This window comes from Schistocerca cancellata, chromosome 3 (assembly GCF_023864275.1).
Source record: "Schistocerca cancellata isolate TAMUIC-IGC-003103 chromosome 3, iqSchCanc2.1, whole genome shotgun sequence".
Taxonomy (NCBI): domain Eukaryota; kingdom Metazoa; phylum Arthropoda; class Insecta; order Orthoptera; family Acrididae; genus Schistocerca; species Schistocerca cancellata.
The window spans coordinates 45635949-45650804 of NC_064628.1; the positions used below are offsets into that span (position 1 = coordinate 45635949).

Here is a 14856-nt window from a genome sequence, read left to right on the forward strand (position 1 = left end):
GGAACGGCTATGGTTCACCGTTTCGAAACAGTAGTGTTTCATTCCGCCCCTGTCTCGGATCTCGAGCCAGACACAGAAACTGTATCGTTGTTTCAAAATAAGACTGTTTCAGTCCACCTGCGCCTGGAACGGACTAATTGTATCGAAACAGTGATGTTTCATTCCGCTCTGTGCCGGACGAGATTCGGGCTCGGCACAGGTACTGAAACACAACATACCACTTCATGAAACACTTTCAAGAGTGTCGAAATCTTTAGACAAGCAATAGGATGAAGCTCTAGACATCCGAAAATAAAGCTTCGTTTCTAGCTGACTGTCCTATTCCGAAATGGCGTAACATCTGCTTTATAAACACTAACCAAACAATAAAACAACGCATACTGTTCGCATTCAAAATAATAAATATGTGAAAATCATTCAGTTAAATTACACTTTTTTTATAACATACGCTTCTCTGTTCATGTACAGTAATCATATTAAGAAACGCAGGTAAGACTTCAACATTTTAAATAAAAAAAGGCGTAGAGTGACAGTTATTAGACATGTATATAAATTTGATGTAGGTATAATTGCAAGCAATCTGTTTGACATATCACTGATAGTGTAATTGTGAACGGGAAGCATCGCAAATTCATAGTAACGGTTCGAAACAGCTTGAAACACAATTTTTTTCTGTTATATTTTGTTATTTATTCGAATTATTTGGCGTTATTTGTGAGTCTATAGTCACTGTGTCTATTATCCACAATGATTCCCTTTGTGTGCATGGAAATTAGCAGGATGGGTATATTAGCCATACTAATGGAATGTGGGAATCCCAGTAGCATATCTGTTGTTTCTGCAGTTTGCTTCCACCTCCAGTTCCGTTCGTGGTAGTTCTTCTGTCTTCAGCTAAGGCTTTCCTCAGCCAATTGAAAAGTATGAAAGTCACATGACACAAAAGCAGCGCATTTGCTGCAGGAAATACGAAACTGCCAAGACGCCTAAGTGATACTTTCATACTTTCTGCGATATGATTAGCGCTCTCGCACCTCATTTGTGTTTATATGGACATACTTATACAGTAGACATTCAAGATGATAAAATGTGTATGTCTATTAGATTACAAAACAAACTGTTTCACTGTTTCGAAACACCGTATCGAAACATTACATTGTACTGTTTCATTTGTTTCGAAACATTTACGTGTTTCAGTTTGCCCATCTCTACTGCACAGTACCAAACGCAACAGCGTCCCCGTTGGTCGACACACTGGCGCACGGTGAACCACACTCTCTAGTGGGCACAGCTGCCGCGATCTGTGTGACATCGTACCCAACAAGCAATTGCACTGCGAGTCCAAACGTGTTCGCGTCACAGCAGATACCGAAAGAAACTCCGCGGTGTTGTCCCATCTGGAAAACCTGCTGTCATTTCGATTCGGATGGCGAGTTGTACGAGTTTACGTACCTTCCTGGCGGAGCGTAACAGTATTAAGTGACACCTGGCGCCAAACGCAGACGTGGGTTGCTGTGTGAAAGTTGGTGCATTGTACTAATCAATATGAGTGGGAAGGTGCCAGATGCTGTAATCACATTATGTAGACCGATCACACTACTGCCATCCTTTTACAAACTTTATAATGCATGATTAAACACAGACTGGATTGATGGGCAGAAAAAAGGAATTTTCTCCCAAACGAGTAATCAAGCTGCAGAGAAGGTCTAGGCACCTCTGATGGCCTTATTACTTTAGTTACTGACATCCAAATTTCACAAAGTGACAACAAGTATTTGCCGGCTGTTTATACGGACCATACCAAAGTCTACGACTTTGTCCTGTTCCAACAATTTGCGAAAATTTTAAAGAATATTGGCGTGACAAGCATATTTATCTGCAATCTATATAGTTTTCTGGGCAACAGAGCATTAATTGCACGTCAAGATAAGGGATACAGAGGGCCCCGATACTAGAGCAAAGGTTTGCCCCAAGGTTCGACCTCACCGCCACTATTACTTAACCTTTACACTGTAGATTTACATTCACATCTGCCAGACAGTGTCGAGATGGTACAATACAAAAACGACCTATGCTTTCACATTACAAGTTTTCACATTACTAAGTATGTCTCTCACTATAGAGAAGTTTCAGCATTGGAAGTTTTTAGACATATCACCAGCCAAATTCATGGCTTATGTTCATATGCGACATATACGGCAAGAAACAAGAACGACTTTATTAAGTCCATTTCACATACTAGTCAAACAAGTGGTCATGTAATTCGGCCTCTGTATCGACCAGAAGCTCACATAGTCCGTCCATATGACACACACTCTGCAAAAAAGTGAAAAGCCGTGAAATCCCTGGACTAGCAGGACAGAGCTGGTTATATTTGCGGAAAGGGGCCAAAAAAGTTGCTGTCATTTATACTCAACATATAAATTTTATTAGTTAAAACACACAATAACATAAGCAAGAATTAAGAACTCTCAAGGTTTTAACGAAAGAGCTCCTTTGATTTGATTTAAATTGGCTGAAAGTCACATACAAAAATCCAGGGCCTAGAGCCTAAGCAAGGAATTGAGGTACAGGAGCTCTTCTGAAAGTTTCACTTCTTAAAAAAAAAAAAATTTATTACTTCAATAAAAATAGTCTGAAGGCCGCACATTAAGCAAGAACAGTGTTATGGCTTAAGGCCAAACCAAAGATTTTCAGTGTTAATTCTAAAATGGCTGAAACCCAGCTGAAGGCCACATATCAACCAAACAATTTAATGGCTTAAAGCCTGGGGAGAAGGGCTTTCAATTTAACAGGCTGAGGGCCTTAGCTTAAAACATTTCATGCAAATTTGGCCGAAGGCCTCATAGTGAAGAATAACAATGTTATGACGTAAGGCAGGGGCGGGCAGGAATCCTGCACGTGTGCGGTGCACTTGTACGCGTGCAGTTAACAGGTGTTCTGCGTGCACACAGGGGCAAGCTGGCCACCCGCTTATCTCCCCTCCCCACCCTACCTTCTGTCCTCTCCTTCCTCTGCAATGCGTTTTGTTTCCTAGCTTGCTTTATTGAATGTAGGAATAAGGTTAGTAGTAGTAGTGCTTGAAAGATGTCGTGTTTTGAAAGAGTACCTATTACCTACGATACGTTTTATTTAATTATCACAGGTGGAATGGAACAAAATTTCTACATACAGACAAACGCAAGCAGTTACTTAAATTTTCATCACTGATGTTTGCTCTTAACAGACACTTACTAATTCAGCAAATGGTTTTCCAGCTCTCGCTATATTAAGCTCGTACCGCTGGGCTATTATTGTTGTCGTCCTGAAAAATTGAAAACGGTGCTCCATAAAATGTTAAATCAGTTACATGAGAGACATGACGAAAGGAAGTCGCAGATCTCTCGTGACCACAGCAACTACGACAGATTCATCTAGTATCGTCAGATCGCTCTTCTTAAGCTCAGTCAATTCCCCCATCCGCTCAGAATCCGACAATAAATTGTACTCGTCCTTGTGAAATTTGTTATGATGGCCTTCAATACTAAACTTCCGCTGACCAGCGGGAATACCGCCACATATTAAACATTTTGAATTTTCACGTTTTTGCACAAAGGAAAAATGATTCTCCCATTACTTTTTAAAAGATAGCAAATCTCCACTTCTCCGTTTCTTGTTTCACTCTGCATTCTCCTGTTCATGAAGTACAACGTTGACTACGTAGTGGTCGCTACGCATCAACGTCCGCAGCTTAGCCTGGTACTACACTGCCGCAACCTGCCGGCTGTCGCCACTGCCCCATTCGACGACTGCACGCGAGCAGCACACGTGCAGCGCTGTGCGCTCATGAGCCGCGTGCAACGTTTGCCCGCCCCTGACGTAAGGCAAGACCAAGATTTCAAATTTTTAGTTTAAGAGGGATTAAAACTCGGCTGAAGGCCCGCTCCAATATCCTTCCGTTGGACAGTGCATTTGTGTCCCCGACAGTCGGCAAGAACTGTCTGTCAGCAGCACCTCACTGGCGCTCCGTCCCTGACGCTGCTCCGTGCTCGACTGCACTCCTGGTCCGTCTCCAACTGACTTCCAGACACACAACGACCCGGAAATACTATCGGTCGCTCCAGAGATGGTACGACAGCGCACTTCTCGATAAGCGCTGCTGCTGCCACTCACGGGCAAGCAAGGCAGAAGTTAGTGACGCCAGTAAATTGAATAAGAAAACGAGGCGGCAGTACTGTAAAAGAAGATGACAAAAAATAAATGGCATGAACACGAGGCGCGCACGGCTCAAGGCTATTGATATTACACGTTCAATTACAGGAGTTCGGTGGGGTCAACCCAAAAGGGCACTCTATATAACACTCCAATACGGTTGTAGATGGACTGCCTTCGCCTTTGCTATGGTTCTGCCCTACAAACGCTTGACGGACGCCAGTACAAAGCGAACAGATGCTCTTCAGTCAACGCCTCTTCTTGTTGGAGATAATGAACCTCCAACGAACTCAGTTCATTGGTTCCAAATACTCGTACATACTCAAATACGCACAATGTGGGCAAGCAACTGCCTTCGCGAGAGCAAAGAAGGAAAATTAGAATTTAAAGTCCCGTCCACAGTGCGGTCATTGGAGACAGTGCATAAGCTTGGATTACGAAAGGATGTGGAAATAAAAGGGCCGTGCCCTTTTCAAAGGAACCGTCCCGGCATTTGTATGGAGCAGTTTACGGAAATCACGGAAAACCTACATCTGAATGCCCAGACGGGGATTTGAACTGCCACCCTCCCGAATGTGAGTCCAGTGTGCTGACCACCGCACCGCCTCGCTCGCTTTTATAATATTTCAACACTGTGTCATCGAATTGCAAAATTCTCGCGCCACCATTGTTTCATTATAGAATACAGGCATACGACAACATATTTAGACATGTTAGGTTCTACGTATGGTGCATCCGTGCGAGATGCACCATACGTGGAACCTAACATGTGCCTGCAGCTGTTAAGGGGCTCCGGAACGCCCTATACTTGCAATGTTAAAATAACGCTTATAAATTACATCTTTCCTCACAAAGTATTTGAGGTAGGAAGTTGAACTTTTTACAGATTATTTATTGGAATATGGGCTACAACTTAACACAGGGATTTTACAAAATTTTAGTTCAGTTATTAAAGATGATTTTTTTTCAATTGTAATGAAAATTCACAACATTGTTTTGCAATTTTTTATTTATATATTCAAAAATATACAGTTTTTTGGAAAAAGGCTGTGTTAAATTATGCAGAAGGTACTGTGTAACATTTACTGAAAGTTTGAAACAAATATGTTTGGAAGATCCTTAGAAAACATGTAATTACTATGAGAAAATAAAAGTTTTGGGAATCGAGCGACAAAGATTGGATTAACTTTTTAGTGCATTCCAGGTCCATAGGATGGATTATCTTCATCCTCTGCAAACTCCTCCTCCAGCTTCCTCTTGTTCCTCCTCCTGTTTACTCTTGCTTGTATTTCTAAGACTCTTTACAGCACTGTCTGCAGCCCGAAGGCGTTCCTTGTCTAAAGCAAGCATCGCTCGTACCATGTTAGAACCTATCTTCATTCCCATATTTCTAAATACCTTGCACCTTACAATTTTGCCATCATTGAAAGTCGCAACAGCATCATACACACCAAAGTGAAGTGCTTCTATTCCAACAAATACAGTCTTGGGGATTCTCGACCATATAACACTATTTACACTTTCATTGGGGTTTTGAGTTTTTCCGTGAATACACTTTTTCAACAGTTTAGGTGCTGCTAAGTCTCTGAAAATATGTTAGCCACAACACATACTTTATCTCACATCACTAAAATGTACCTGATGAACACGGACGTTAATAATAACACCATTTGACAGCAGTTTAACAGCGCCACAGTGGGTCACGCCCATGTAGAACACATTTCAAAAAAAATTTAAAAAGTTGTAGTCTTCGGAATTGAATAAATTATATATCTATTAAAAGGTAATAGTCTGCAGATTCAGAAAACGCAAAAAAGTAAAAATTGAACTTTTCATGATTTTGAGCCTTTCTGGAGCCCCTTAAAGGACTTTTGAAGTGGGCAGGAATGTGCACTCTCTCTCTACACAGATGGATAACGTATTTCGTATGGTGTTGGAAGTGCATATTATGATGAGCAGATACGCCATAGCGGCCAATTCCGCCTCCCTCTGGAAGCGTCGGTACTTGCGAAGCTCTCTTAATACAGATGTGGATACGATGATTATTCCGACAGCTCATACGGAATCAAGTTGCCAATAATATCAAAGTTACTTGGTGCACCAGATTTTACACCGTATAGCTGAACTACAGCATGTAACAAGAAAATCACCATGCTGTGGGTGAAGGAGCGCGATGGTATCACGGGCAATGAAATTGTCGACGCTCTCGCTTAGTTTGCCATCCACCGTGGGACAAACACGTACGAATCTCTTCCTTACACGGACCCCCTGCTAGATGTGCGGCGGCAGATCAGAACCTTGTGGAACAATACGTTGGACCTTTTGTACCAACAAAAGGGGAAGATCCGAAAGAGATGTCGCAGTGGTTAGCACACCTGACTCGCATTCGGGAGGATGACGGTTCAAACGCCGTCCATCGGCACAGGTTCTAACCTTAACACATTTCTTTCCCTCAAGAGCTGCATGGAAACAATCATGTTAACTTCTGTACAGTACTTCTGTACTTAACTAGTACTTCTGTAGGCCATTTTTCAGAGGCGGAACAATGAACGTGCCCAAGTATCGCAGACTCCTAACGATCTTCTTCCACGGTTGCTAGAAGACGTTCCTCTGCAGGCTAGGACCAACCTATGGTACCAACAAGATGGCTCTCCAGCCCATAGAGCACTAAGTACTACAGCATTTCTTCACGAACCGTTTCCAAATCGTTGGGTTGGACGCAGATGACCTGTACCTTGGCAGTCCCGTTCCCCGGATTTGAACCCTGTAGACTTTTTTCTTTGGGGACAGTTGAAAGACGCTGTCTAGGAGATATTAACTACACCGCTCAGACATCTGCGCTGAAATGCTAGCACGCGTGCAGCAGTCGTTCTAAAACCAGACTGGAAGCGCGAACTGCCGCTGCCGGTGCTCATTTTGAACACAACCTGTGATGGTCAATTGTCTCGTTACTGGTCAGAATCCACATAACAGGTGTATACACTTGTGTTGGTCTTTAGTAGGTATCGCACAAGTGTCGGCGTGGGAGCTTTTCAAAATACATCTGGTAAACACTCGCACTAGAATAATGCAACAAATGCCACTGACATTCTAATTTACCCCACTTTTAACCTGTTAAGATCAACAAACACTGTTCCATTTCAAAAAGTGTATGTTTGCCCAAAAAATACACTTTCTAAGTATTATTATAATCTTTTTGTTGGCTTAAAATAAGAGCCCCTGACTACCAATATATTCTGTGAAAACAGTACGTCAATAGCACTTTCAGTTTCCGCAGTATCTGCGGTGCAAGTTTTAGGAGCTCCACTCTGTATATTAATGCCTCCACGCGTCATTAGATAATTACATGTTTACAAACAAAGTAATGTCAGTCATGGGTGTGTGCCTCCACGCGTCATTAGATAAAGGGGGCTCTGAGCACTATGGGACTCAACTGCTGTGGTCATAAGTCCCCTAGAACTGAGAACTACTTAAACCTAACTAACCTAAGGACATCACACACATCCATGCCCGAGGCAGAATTCGAACCTGCGACCGTAGCGGTCGTGCGGTTCCAGACTGTAGCGCCTTTAACCGCTCGGCCACTCCGGCCGGCCGTCATTAGATAATTACATGTTTACAAACAAAGTAATGACAGTCATGGGTGTATGTGTGTGCAGATACGTCATTTAATCTGTAGCTCATCATGTGTCAAATGCAGAAAACAATGGAAATCACTGCATAAAAGACATATAACGAGTATCCACATGACACGTGGTCTGTAATTGAAAAAGTGTCATGACGATCTCTCCATTGGCAAAACATTCCGGAATGGTCCCACATTCGGATCTCCGAGAGGGGACTGTCAAAGAGGGGGGTGACCACGAGAAAAAGACTGGATAACCAACGAAAGGTCACGTTCTACGAGTCGAGGCGTGGAATGTCAGAAGTCTGAACGTGTTAGGGAAGCTACAAAATCTCAAAAGGGAAATGCAAAGGCTCAACCTAGATAGAGTAGGGGTCAGTGAAGTGAAATGGAAAGAAGGCATGGATTTCTGGTCAGATGAGTATAGGCTCAACAGCAGCAGAAAATGGTAAACAGGAGTAGGATTCTTTATGAATAGGAAGGTGGGCAAAAAATGTGTTACTTTAAACAGTTCAGTAATAGGGTTGTTCTCATCAGAATCGACAGGAAACCAAAACCAATAACGATAGTTCAAGTAGATATGCCGACGTCGAAAGCTGAAAATGGAGACATAGAGAAAAAATGCTACACCAAGAAGAAATGCAGATGATAAACGGGTATTCATTGGACAAATACATTATACTAGAACTGACATGTGATTACATTTTCATGCAAATTGGGTGCATAGATCCTGAGAAATCAGTACCCAGAACAACCACCTCTGGCCGTAATAACGGCCTTCGTACGCCTGGACATTGAGTCAAACAGAGCTTGGATGGCGTGTACAGGTACAGCTGCCCATGCAGCTTCAACACGATACCATAGTTCATCAAGAGTAGTGACTGGCATATTGTGACGAGCCAGTTACTCGGCCACCACTGACCAGACGTTTTCAATAGGTGAGAGATCTGGAGAATGTGCTGGCCAGGGCAGCAGTCGAACATTTTCTGTATCCAGAAAGGCCCGTACAGGACCTGCAACATGCGGTCGTGCATTATCTTACTGAAATGTAGGGTATCGCAGGGATCGAATGAAGGATAGAGCCACGGGTCGTAACACATCTGAAATGTAACGTCCACTGTTCAAAGTGCTGTCAATGCGAACAAGAGGTGACCGAGACGTGTAACCAATGGCACCCCATACCATCACACCGGGTGATACGCCAGTATGGCGATGACGAATACACGCTTCCAATGTGCGTTCACCGCGATGTCGCCAAACACGGATGCGACCATCATGATGCTGTAAACAGAACCTGGATTCATCCGAAAAAAATGACGTCTTGCCATTCGTGCAGCCAGGTTCGTCGTTGAGTACACCATCGCAGGCGCTCCTGTCTGTGATGCAGCGTCAAGGGTAACCGCAGAAAAATCAAGACACGTTCATAGGATTTGTTGACATGGAAAAAGTGTTCGAAAGTGTCAAGTGGTGCAAGATCTCCAAAAATCTGAGAAAATAGGGGTAAGCTATAGGGAGAGACGGGTAACGTACAACATGTGCAAGACTCAAGAGGGAATAATATGAGTGGCCGATAAAGAATGAAGTGCTCGTATTAAAACGGTTTAAGACAGGGATATATTCCTTCGCCCCTACTGTTCGATCTATACATCGAAGAAGCAATGTCGGAAATAAAAGAAAGGCTCAGGAGTGGAACTAAAATTCAAAAAATGGTTCAAATGGCTCTGAGCACTTTGGGACTCAACATCTGAGGTATCAGTCCCCTAGAACTTTGAACTACTTAAATCTAACTAACCTAAGGACATCACACACATCCATGCCCGAGGCAGGATTCGAACGTGCGACCGTTGCGGTGGCGCGTTTCCAGACTGAAGCGCCTAGAACCGCTCGGCCACACCGGCCGGCAACTAAAATTCAAGGTGAAAGGGTATCAATTAGATTCGCGGATGATATTGCTATCCTCAGTAAAAGTGAGGAAGAATTACAGAACCTGCTGAATGGAATGAGCAATCTAATGAGTACAGCATATGGACTGAGAATAAATCAAAGAAAGATCAAAGTAATGAGAAGTAGCAGTAATGAGAACAGCCAGAAAGTTAACATCAGGATTGATGGTCACGAAGTAGATGAAGGAACTGTGCTACCTGGGCAGCAAAATAAGCAACGATGAACGGAGTAAGGAGGACATCGAAAGCAGACTAGCACTGGGAAAAAGGGCATTCTTGGCCAAGAGGAATCTACCAGTATCAAATATGTGTCTTAACTTGAGGAAGAAATTTCTGAAAATGTACGTTTGGAGTACAGCAATGTATGGTAGTGAAACAAGGGCCGTGGGGAAACCGGAACAGAAGAGGATCGAAGAATTTGAGATGTGCTGCTACAGACGAATGTTGAAAATTAGATGGACTGATATGGTAAGGAATAAGGAGGTTCTGCGCAGGATCGGAGAGGAGGGGAATACATGAAAAACACTGACAAGAAGAAGGGACAGGATGATAGGACATACGTTAAGACATCAGGGAATAATTTCCATGGCACTAGATGGAGTTGTAGAAGGTCAAAACTGTAGACGGAAACAGAGATTGGGATAGATACAACAAATAACTGAGGACGTAGGTTGCAAGTGCTGTTCTGAAATGAAGAGGTTGGCACAGGAAAGCAATTGTGGCGGATGGCACCAAACCATTCAGAAGACTGATGACTAAAACAAAAAGAAAAACAAAATCATGTGTCAGGTGCTGACCGAATGGATTATGTCCGAAGGCCACAATGGCTGAGAGCCTAACGCTAGTTAGCGCTATGATTTTTTGTAAATAATTTTATTTTGTTATCAGTAATTGACCTTGAATCTGATCACCCTGTTTCAGAAGTCTTGTGAGTCACATTAAGACGGTGCTGGAAGGCTACCCAAAACAACGTCGGGACGGCTTCTCTCCAGCATTCTCCTCCAATAGAGCTGGTGAACCATTCCTAAAGATCCCAAAGCCTGAGTTATATTACACTTTAGCAGATCTTGTCAGTGAGAATCTCAAAATATTAGTTATTAATTGCCAGTGTATTCCCTGCAATGTCTCTCAAAGAAAGCAGTCGCCCCCACAGATTACGAACTGAGAGTTGGTTGAAACCCGAAGTGGAAAGTAGGGAACTTTCGGACAATACTTGGAAAGTATACTGGAAAGATGGATTAGACTCTCCAGGAGGAGGACTGTCTATAGCAACAAGCAGAAGCATTGGATCTTGCGAGGTGAAAATGATTCCGACTGCAAACTAATAAGGCCAAAGGTAACTGGAGTTATGTGTTTATGCCGACCGTCAAATACAGATATACACTCCTGGAAATGGAAAAAAGAACACATTGACACCGGTGTGTCAGACCCACCATACTTGCTCCGGACACTGCGAGAGGGCTGTACAAGCAATGATCACACGCACGGCACAGCGGACACACCAGGAACCGCGGTGTTGGCCGTCGAATGGCGCTAGCTGCGCAGCATTTGTGCACCGCCGCCGTCAGTGTCAGCCAGTTTGCCGTGGCATACAGAGCTCCATCGCAGTCTTTAACACTGGTAGCATGCCGCGACAGCGTGGACGTGAACCGTATGTGCAGTTGACGGACTTTGAGCGAGGGCGTACAGTGGGCATGCGGGAGGCCGGGTGGACCTACCGCCGAATTGCTCAACACGTGGGGCGTGAGGTCTCCACAGTACATCGATGTTGTCGCCAGTGGTCGGCGGAAGGTGCACGTGCCCGTCGACCTGGGACCGGACCGCAGCGACGCACGGATGCACGCCAAGACCGTAGGATCCTACGCAGTGCCGTAGGGGACCGCACCGCCACTTGCCAGCAAATTAGGGACACTGTTGCTCCTGGGGTATCGGCGAGGACCATTCGCAACCGTCTCCATGAAGCTGGGCTACGGTCCCGCACACCGTTAGGCCGTCTTCCGCTGACGCCCCAACATCGTGCAGCCCGCCTCCAGTGGTGTCGCGACAGGCGTGAATGGAGGGACGAATGGAGACGTGTCGTCTTCAGCGATGAGAGTCGCTTCTGCCTTGGTGCCAATGATGGTCGTATGCGTGTTTGGCGCCGTGCAGGTGAGCGCCACAACCAGGACTGCATACGACCGAGGCACACAGGGCCAACACCCGGCATCATGGTGTGGGGAGCGATCTCCTACACTGGCCGTACACCACTGGTGATCGTCGAGGGGACACTGAATAGTGCACGGTACATCCAAACCGTCATCGAACCCATCGTTCTACCATTCCTAGACCGGCAAGGGAACTTGCTGTTCCAACAGGACAATGCACGTCCGCATGTATCCCGTGCCACCCAACGTGCTCTAGAAGGTGTAAGTCAACTACCCTGGCCAGCAAGATCTCCGGATCTGTCCCCCATTGAGCATGTTTGGGACTGGATGAAGCGTCGTCTCACGCGGTCTGCACGTCCAGCACGAACGCTGGTCCAACTGAGGCGCCAAGTGGAAATGGCATGGCAAGCCGTTCCACAGGACTACATCCAGCATCTCTACGATCGTCTCCATGGGAGAATAGCAGCCTGCATTGCTGCGAAAGGTGGATATACACTGTACTAGTGCCGACATTGTGCATGCTCTGTTGCCTGTGTCTATGTGCCTGTGGTTCTGTCAGTGTGATCATGTGATGTATCTGACCCCAGGAATGTGTCAATAAAGTTTCCCCTTCCTGGGACAATGAATTCACGGTGTTCTTATTTCAATTTCCAGGAGTGTAGCTACATCTGTATCTTATGTAGATACTCTGAAATCCACCTTATGGCGTGTGATGGAGGGTACCCCGTACCAATATTTATCATTTCCTTTCCTCGTTCACTCGCAAATAGGACGAGAGAAAAACGACTGTCTGTATGCCTCTGTATCAGTCCTCATTTCTCGCATCTTATATTCGTGCTCCTTATGCGCTATGTATGCTGGCCGCAGTAGAATCGTTTGGCAGTCAGCCTTAATTGGGTTCTCTAAATTTTCTCAATAGTGTTTCTCGAAACGAACGTCACATTCCCTCCATGGATTCCCATTTCAGTTCCCGTAGCATCTACGTAACATTTAAGCGCTGTTCAAACCTATCGGTAACAAATCTAGCAGCCTGCTTCTGAATTGATTTGACGTCTTCCTTTAATCCGACCTGGTACGGATCTCAGACGCTCGAGCATTACTCAAGGACAGATCGCACTAGCATCCTACATGCGGTCTCCTTTACCGATGAACCACACTTTCCCAAAATTCCCCCAATAAACCGCAGTCCACCTTTCACCTTCCATACCTTAATCCCCATATGCTCGTTACATTTCGTATCGGTTTGCAAAGTTACATCCAGATATTTAAACGACTTGACTGTGTCAAGCAGGACATTAGGAATACTTTATCCGAACATTATAGGTTTATTGTTCCTACTCATCCGCATTAACTTACATTTGCCCACATTTAGACCCAGCTGCCATTCATCACACCAACTAGAAATTTAGTCAAAGTTATCTTCTACCCTCCTACTTTCACTCAAGTCGACACTTCACTGTACACCACAGCATCTTCAGCAAACAACAGCATGCTAACTCTAGTACACACTAACTCTAGTACAGTATAAAATGTATATTAAGGAAACTTACTTGGTAACGTTTTATCAGATGTCTTTTTCATAGAAGCATAATACCATTGTATGTCCAGAAATGCACACATTGTACGAGATTATTTCGAACACTGATTGACAATTTAGAGTAACTGAATCAGGTCTATGTATTCGTGTGCTAGCAGCAAGGAACATATATAAAAACATATAAGCAATCTTTACATTGTTGTTGTTGTGGTCGGCAACCGGTGTGGCCGTGCGGTTAAAGGCGCTTCAGTCTGGAACCACGTGACCGCTACGGTCGCAGGTTCGAATCCTGCCTCGGCCATGGATGTGTGTGATGTCCTTAGGTTAGTTAGGTTTAATTAGTTCTAAGTTCTAGGCGACTGATGACCTCAGAAGATAAGTCGCATAGTGCTCAGAGCCATTTGAACCATTTTTTTTGTTGTTGTGGTCTTCAGTCCTAAGACTGGTTTGATGCAGCTCTCCATTCTAATCTATCCTGTGCAAGCTCCTTCATCTCCCAGTACCTACTGCAACCTACATGCTTCTGAATCTGCTTAGCGTATTCATCTCTTGGTCTCCCTTTACGATTTTTACCCTCCACACTGACCTCCAATGCTAAATTTGTGATCCCTTGATGCCTCAGGACATGTCCTATCAACCGATCCATTCTTCTAGTCAAGTTGTGCCACAAACTTCTCTTCTCCCCAATCCTATTCAATACCTCCTCATCAGTTACGTGATCTACCCACCTAATCTTCAACATTCTTCTGTAGCACCACATTTCGAAAGCTTCTATTCTCTTCTTCTCCAAACTATTTATTGTCCATGTTTCACTTCCATACATGGCTACACTCCGTACAAATACTTTCACAAACGACTTACTGACACTTAAATCTATACTCGAAGTTAACAAATTTCTCTTCTTCAGAAACGCTTTCCTTGCCATTGCCAGTCTACATTTTATATCCTCTCTACTTCGACCATCATCAGTTATTTTGCTCCCCAAATAGCAAAACTCCTTTACTACTTTGTGTCTCATTTCCTAATCTAATTCCCTCAGCATCACCCGACTTAATTCGACTACATTCCATTATCCTCGTTTTGCTTTTGTTGATGTTCATCTTATATCCTCCTTTCAAGACACTGTCCATTCCATTCAACTGCTCTTCCAAGTCCTTTGCTGTCTCTGACAGAATTACAATGTCATCGGCGAACCTCAAAGTTTTTATTTCTTCTCCATGGATTTTAATACCTACTCCGAATTTTTAGTATTTTGCAGCTGTGACTTATTAAACTGGTAGTTCGGTAATTTTCACATCTGTCAACATCTGCTTTCTTTGGGATTGGAATTATTATATTCTTCTTGAAGTCTGAGGGTATTTCGCCTGTCTCGTACATCTTGCTCACCAGATGGTAGAGTTTTGTCAGGACTGGCTCTCC

At 44.1% G+C, this 14856-nt stretch overlaps 1 long non-coding RNA gene across 3 annotated transcripts in view; it reads left to right on the plus strand.

Annotated features, from left to right (window-relative positions):
• LOC126176920 (uncharacterized) overlaps positions 1-14856 on the plus strand; it is a 133428-nt gene that overhangs the window by 70536 nt on the left and 48036 nt on the right. The gene's annotated exons all lie outside the window — the stretch shown is intronic.